Source organism: Tachysurus vachellii, chromosome 21 (genome assembly GCF_030014155.1).
Source record: "Tachysurus vachellii isolate PV-2020 chromosome 21, HZAU_Pvac_v1, whole genome shotgun sequence".
Classification (NCBI taxonomy): domain Eukaryota; kingdom Metazoa; phylum Chordata; class Actinopteri; order Siluriformes; family Bagridae; genus Tachysurus; species Tachysurus vachellii.
Window position 1 is genome coordinate 12,437,844 of NC_083480.1, and position 7,981 is coordinate 12,445,824.

General features: G+C 38.4%; 1 non-coding gene across 1 annotated transcript; it reads right to left on the reverse strand.

Annotated features, from left to right (window-relative positions):
• Nucleotides 1-2,897: 2,897 nt before the first annotated feature.
• Nucleotides 2,898-3,060, reverse strand: LOC132837705 (U1 spliceosomal RNA). Its single transcript, XR_009647565.1, has one exon. It is a non-coding gene; the product is annotated as a U1 spliceosomal RNA (small nuclear RNA).
• Nucleotides 3,061-7,981: the final 4,921 nt, after the last annotated feature.

Sequence of the window (7,981 nt, forward strand, 5' to 3'; positions counted from 1 at the left end):
ATCTTAATATTTTGATGTTTACATAATAAAGATGCAATAATTTCTTTTTTAAAAAAGTTGACAAAAAAAAAAAAATTCCTCAACTCAGCTAATCTAGATTATAATTTAAAATGTTAATTTAATAGAAAATTATTGAAAATAACCTCTTAAATCCTCCCAGGATCATGTCATAACTTTAACATTAACTATTAGTTTTACAAGGTACGCTAAATACTTTATATCCACCTCAATTCGTAATTTTAATTGTCCAGAAGGTGTTAAATTTTAAACAGCAGCTTTGACAATAGGTTCAGCTCTAATTCAAATAATAGATGTATATCAATGTGTTTATTCCAACATGTTATTACTTACTTTGTAACAAATTACACAAAAACCCGTATGATGGATGGCGCACATCCCAATAAACAGATAAAGATTTGTTTTGCATCATCATTGTCTTCATGTATCTATAAATGGATAAAAAGTAGGTATAATTTTATAATTAATATAAATTTGCATTTGGCAAATTTCTATTGTTTAAGAAGAATAAAACACTTTAGGAGACATCTAGTACTTGTTAAATACTATACTTTACTAAGACATGACTAATGAGCTGAGATCTTAGGGTTGATATTATCTTGTTAGACAATACCAGGACAGATGATCTTACGCATCCTATGTGTCTTTTACCCTATTTCCATAATGCAACTGCAATTCCATAATGAGACGATAAATGGTAATATTTCATTGTAACACAATGCATACATAGAAGCTCATTTCCTGCATCCTCCCAGTATATACAGTCGTAATATAACAATGTTGTGGAAAAAGCTTTGGTCCCAGCATGGCACTTTAAGACTGAATGTTTGCTTTAAGAAGTGCTGAGTTTCAAGCTTGCCATTTTCCATCGCCATGTAAAGAGATACGGCGCACAAAGTGCTGGCTGTAAGTCAAACCTCATTGACATCTCTGGCCCAATAAAGAAGCATATGTGAGGAAGTCTTAACTTTCCATGTCCAGCATTAGATGCTCAGTTGGAGGCTGGGGACAAGATAACGATTAGGAAGCGCTTTGCCCAAGCATGCTGTGAGGCCCACAGAACAGGGTTAAGATGCACATCCATCATCCACTTGCTAATACACAGAACATCATCACACTGTAATAACGCTGTCATCAAATACCAGGTCCTCCTGTCTCTCTTTGCAGCCTTAAGAACTATTCATAAGCCTTTGTTGCTTTTTGTTTTTAAATAAGAGTGACATTCCATGTCTGTGAACATCTATCAGACAGCTACGGCATATATTTTCCTCCCCTTCTGCCTCACAAACATTGAGGGTACACATGTACCACCTCCCTTTTCGTGCTACTGGCATTAGATCACAGATGCCTGCGATGTTTAGTGTCGAACTGATTGTAAAGAGCTGTCAGAAATAAACAGATACTGACTACCATGCATCTGTGCCCTTTTTATGAGTCCATCTCATCTGGGAGCCTCCCACTAGCATGCTGTAAAATCTACAGACAAAGTCCTGTAAAATAAGAGACGTTCATTGGGGCTGCTCAGATGCCAGAGTTGGCAAGTAGAGCTTATGATCTTTTGAAGGCCAGTGCTTTTAAAGGTGTAATCAGGAATTGCTTAAAGAAGCAAACCCAGATAGCCAGAAAGAAGCAAACCCATATTTAAAAAGAGAAGCAATGTGACTACAAACAGATATAATAAATTCTTGTCTTGTCTTGGCTGACAATTTTGTTATTTAAAAGAAAGCTCCACATTAAAAGCATGTTTATGTTGAAATATATCTGGTGTGTTTAATGATTTTATGACAATGATGTTTAATGATGATGTGTTTAACGATGAATAGGAAACATCATAACGCATAACAGTCTTAAAACATTGCTAACCACTGCGGCATCGCTCTCGTTAGGTAAAAACGGAATCAGGGTTATAAAGGTTTTCTCGGTAAAGAAGAAATCCAAAAAGTCAGACTTTTATTAAATATTATACTTCTATTTAGATGTAATTGATCAGTCTAGGTGAACTTGAAGATCTTCTGCTTATTGTAGGGGGTCAGAGCGGCTTAGTGGTTAGCAAGCTTGCCTCATTCCTACAGGGTTGAGGGTTAATTACTGTCTCTGCTCTGTGTGTGTGTGTGTGTGTGTGTGTGTGTGTGTGTGTGTGTGTGTGTGTGTGTGTGTTTTCTATGTACTCCAGTTTCTTCAGCAGTTCAAAGACACACATTGTAGGGTAATTGGCATCTCTAAATTGTCTGTAGTGTGCAAATAGGTGTGTGATTGTGCCCTGTAATACGTTGCCACCCCTTTCAGGGTGTTTCCAGACTTGTGCATGCGTTCACTGGCATGGACCTCAGGTTCTCTGTGAATCTGTGTAGGATAGGTGGTACAGAAAATGGATTGATGTTCATGATAAGTTTTCAGGGTGACCTATACAGTTTTGACCCTCATTACCCTATAAGTATATACGACATGTTTATATTGCAAATTAGTCAACACAAATTCTAACTCATTAGATAGATCTCCTCTGTTGCACGACAAATACAGGAGAGGATGAAGGCAAACACATGCTTCCATCTCCAAACTGTTCTGCTGTTCTTGTCGCATCACAGAGAAAATGAACACAACCACAGGGAAGTGCTATGGGCTTCCACATAAATGAGCTCACAAACACCTACAATTGACTAATGTAGCTCTGGTTCACAGGGAAAAAGGCCCAACACTGGTAGCTCTGCAGTGCTGGAGCTTATTCTCAAGCTGGGGTCAGAGTGCAGGGTTAGCCATGGTACGGAACCCCTGGAGCAGGTGGGGTGAGGCCTGCTCAGGGACCCAATGTTGTTAGCTGGGCAGTTTGCAGGTTTGATCCCCAACTTTCTGGTCAGTAGCCCAGTGCTTTGACCGGGGGACAGGGGAGAGCGAGACAGCAGTCTCTCACTATAAGAAATTATGAAGTAAAGATTGCCACATTTGGGGAATTTGGAAAGGTCAACACAGCCTGATTGTAATGGCTGAGCCTCACTTTGGGCAAACCACCTCCTTGATCATGGTATTGCCCCGTCAGGTAAGTATGTGTTTGATCCATTCTTTGTAATTAAACTTTGGTTTTAATTTTTAATTCTAACATTTGCAGTGATTCCTCACAAGGAATTCCAGGAAAGGTCTGTTTAAAATTTTGCAACTTGGTGTCAGGGTGCTCAAGTGAACGAAAATGAACAAAAACACAAGTCTGCTGCAGTTTTATGTCAGCGATGATTGAGAAGTGAGCTCCATATGTGCAAACGCACTGGAATAATGACTTCTCACACACTTTTAGTCCCAAGCGTGAGGCAGCCGAACAGAGGCCTATAGTCATAACATATCTTCTTCTTCTTCTTCTTCTTCTTCTTCTTCTTCTTCTTCTTCTTCTTCTTTTTCTTCCTCTTCTTCTTTTAAAGATTTTTAAATCATTAATAATTCATTGAAAGCTGCTGCTTTAAATAAATTAGATGTTTGTAATCATACTGAACTTGGTGAAAAGTTTAGGAAAAGCTATTGTTTTAAAACAAATGTGCAATTTCTTACTGGACATTCAGTAGATGTAGAAAACTCAGCTGTGGGAGTTAATTGCTCTTACTTTTTTCTTTGAAGTACTATTCTGGCTTATCAAACTTTAGATCCATGGGTGTAAATCAAAAAGCATGAAAGCATTCATTTTTTAATGAATGTTCTATCTGAAATGTGGAAAATGTCTGGTTTATTTTGCAAACATAAACCATTTACTTCTCTAAATTCCTGTATTTACGGCATCATTTCTGAAATAAGTTACAGATCTCGACAATCAAATAAACCTCCATGAGCAGAGCTTTCTATTTCTATTTCTTCTTTTTTTTTTACCGTATGAAAGCCAGTCTTGTGTGTAATAATCTGTAATGATAAGCAAATGGCGACTCAGGCGGTGTGAACTGCTACACAGTGAGTCAACAAAGTGCTATTTGTCTTATGTCTGGTCTTGCTGGAAATCCAGTCATATCATTCTGTCCTAACAGTGTAAGTAAGACAAGACATATGTTTTAACTGGTCCATCAGCACAATGTTCTACAACACTTTCTGTTATTTTACCAAAGCGTTAAGTGACATGTAAGACATGTTCTTGTTCATAGAGCAAACAAACAAAAAACACACACAGCAGAAGATGGAGTGTTGATGGCACCATATAATAGTTTCAGCTTACAAATCATGTAAGGATGTTTATGAGGAAAAAATAGCAAATCAGGCTTGAATTAGTTGCTGATATTAATAGATTATAGATGATAAACAGATAACCAAGTTAAAAAGAAAATGCCTGATGGTCATATCATTAGCCGTTCATCTATAATCAGAAACAAAAAAACAGACACAAAAGTTTCCAGGTTTTGTGTGTCACTTTTGCCGGACTGTTTTTTTCCCTCCACACAGGGTAAACAGCAGTAGGCACTTTGAATTTCTCAGCTTTCTTTGCTTGAAGCTGCACTTTAATGGCCGCCTTGGCTTTGATTTCCTAATGGTTGTAAACAAATGCAATTTTGCATTTCCTGCAGTCTAGACAAACCAAAGAGAACCAAGCCAAGATTGAACACATGGTGCTCGTGTAGCAAGAAACTGTAAGCTTTAAAGGCCGAGTGAGTAAAAGAGAATGGCTGAACACTAAGTGGTTTTCTTTGCTGTATAATTACATGCGCATGGCTCAATAGTATCTAATTTGGTCAGTTAAATATTCCATAAATATTGCTAGATAAAGAAGATATGGAATCTTAAAGACCTTGTTCAAGATTACTGTAAACAATCTCATCAGGTGAAAAACCGCAGTGGTTTCTTCTGCCTTGAATCATCTTCAGTCAGAGCATTATTCTGGTTAGAGTTGAAGAGGGTCAGAAACACTGGGAATGAAGCAGGAATAAATATTAAATATATCACAAGACCATTAGATCATTATGCACACACATTCACAATTATTCACACCTATGCTGCAAATTAAATGGACCATTTCCCTTTCAAGTCAAGTCAAGAAAATTTTTAACCATATTTTTGGTTATCATATCTTTTTAACCATATACCATTTTTTGTCATTTTAACCATATATAGCTGACACAGTTATAGTGAAATGAAACAACGTTTCTCCAGGACCATGGTGCTACATAAAACAACAGCGGGCTACATAATACAAAAAAACACAGAGCTAGGGACTGAAAAGAAAAGTGCAACCTAGTGCAAACAGTGCAAGACAGACAGTGCAAACAACACAATATGCTACAGGACAGATACATATAGCGCTGACCAGAGTACAGAAAGTAATGGTAGTGTGCAAATAGAGATTAGTAAACAGAGGGTTGAAAACATATGTAAACTTTCAGCAGGAACATTTAATTTTTGTGCAAAACAGAATTTAAGTGTTTGTATGGGTGAATTTGTCAACATATATTAAATGTGTGTGTGTTTGTGTGTGTGTGTGTGTGTGTGTGCAGTTCCCGTTAGTATGTATTTAAGATGTGGGAGGAAACCTGAGATCCCAGATGAACCCAATGCAAACACAAGCTCAAGATCAGACCAGAGACCAAAGAGCTGTGAGCTGACATTTTCTTGTTCTTGTTCTTGTTCTTCTTGTTCTTCTTCTTCTTGTTCTTCTTCTTCTTCTTCTTCTTCTTCTTCTTCTTCTTCTTCTTCTTCTTCTTCTTCTTCTTCCTCTTCTTCTTCTTCATTCAGCTTTTCCCATTAGGGGTCGCCACAGCGAATCAACTGTTTCCACCTAACTCTATCCTCTACATCCTCTACTCGCACCAATTAACTTCATGTCACATTTAACACATCCATATATCTCCTCTTTGTCATTTCTCTTGACCACTTAATTGGCAGCTCTATCTTAAACATCCTTCTACCAATATAACCATCTCCCTCCTCTGTACATGTCCAAACCATCTCAATCTATCCTATCTGACCTTGTCCCCAAAACAGCCAACCTGAACTGTCCCTCTGATGTGTTTGTCCCTAATCCTGTCCATCCTAAAGAGAACCTCAACTTCCTCATCTCTGCTACCTCCATCTCTGCCTCATGTAATAGTCTCTAACCTATAAAGCATAGCTGGTCTCGCTACTGTCTTGTACACCTTTCCTTTGTATCTTCTATCACTCAACACTCCCTACACTTTTCTCCACCCACTCCAACCCACCTGCACTTCCTCTTCACCTCTTTTCCACACTCCCTGTCGCACTGGGACATCAGTAGTACATCAGTCACGCTCTTTCTGGCCATATTGCTACTCACAAATATTAAACTTAACTTAATTAGCCTAGCTTCCACTACTTTTTCATTGTGTGGTTCATCAACTTTATGCCTCTTCTCCTCCATTCCTCAGGGACCTTTGCACTCTCTTATATCCTGTTGAACAATCAAGATAGAAACTCCACTGCTGCTCCACTGCACTCCTCTCCTAGACACTTCCACACCTCCACAGGTATGTCATCTGGACCAACAGCCTTTCCACTCTTGATTCGCCTCAGATCCTTCCTCAATTCATCATTTCTAATCTTTGCTAGTTCCTGCTCCACAATATTCACCTCTTTCTCCCATCTTTTCCTGTCATTTTCCTCATTCATCAGCTCGTCAAAATATTCCTTCCATCTTCTCTGCACACTCTCCTCACCTGTTAGCACCTTTCCATCTCCATCTTTAATCACCCTTATTTGCTGCACATCCTTCCCATTTTCCTCAGTCCTTTCTAAGTCCCACTTCAGTCCTACGTCTCTTCCTCTGAATGCTGTCCTGTACGTCCTTGTCCCACCACAATGTTTCCTTATCTTCTTTTCTCCTTCCAGATGACAGACCTGTAGTTTCCAAGTCATCTGGAAGCTCTTCCTGACCACCCAAAGCTTGTCTCAGCTTCTGTCTGAATTCCTCACAACATTCTTCCTTTTTCAACTTCCACCACTTGGTCTCCTGCACACACATTATATCTAACTTTCCGCTCTCCATCATGTCCACCAGCTTTCTACCTTTTCCTGTCGTACCGAAAATAAGAGTGCCTATTCTCAGACCTATACTTCTACCTTTCTTCTTGTCTTCTTCCTCCTCTCCTTCCTTGACCAACAGTAGTCCAATTTCTGCTGGCACCCTGTAGGTCAAAAGTGACGTTGGCGGTCATTGTTAACCGGGGCCTTGACCGGTCCGGTATGGAATTCCCACTGACGATTTGCATGTTTGGCACGTTTTACACCAGATGACCTTCCTGATGCAACCCTCACTATTTAGCCGGGTTTGGGACCGGCACAGAAGTCACTAGCTTGCAACCCCTGTAGCTAGATTCTGTTTATTTCTTAAATATCTATTATTAAGTATAAAACAAAATGGCCTAAATTGTAAGTTTATTACTTTTTAATTTAAATAACTTAATCAATAAGTACAAATATAAATAAATCAAGGTGATCACTCAATAAACACTGGAGTACACGTGGAATACACCACTGTCAGCATGGTGTCACTTGATTTCCTAATTGTATCAACCAGAGGTGTGTGTAGAACTGCTTTAGAGAACAAAGTTATTCATTTTGTTTGTACTTGCCTGTGGTAATGAATGTAGATGGCTGTAATAGAATAATTTAAACCATGAGACCCTGACCAGGTCACTAAGGAACTCTAAGGATGAATGAATGAATCTTGTAAATAATCCAAACAGCACCACATTTTTTGCCTTAATGAATTTGCTCTATGGCAACCATAAACCTACTTCTCATGGCGATGAGCTTTCTAAAACAAACAACCAACCAACTAAATAAATTAATTAATGAATGAATTGCCCACCTCCAATTTATATCTGTCTGTATTCTAACACAATATCTGAATTCATTTTGAATAAAAAAGTCATATTTTGTTTACATCCCTACATCTCAGTTTCAGACGTTCACATGTTCTAGTTTCATACACGCTATTTAATGGTTCTATATAGACCTTTTAAATGTTCACCTAAAACGGACAACCAAA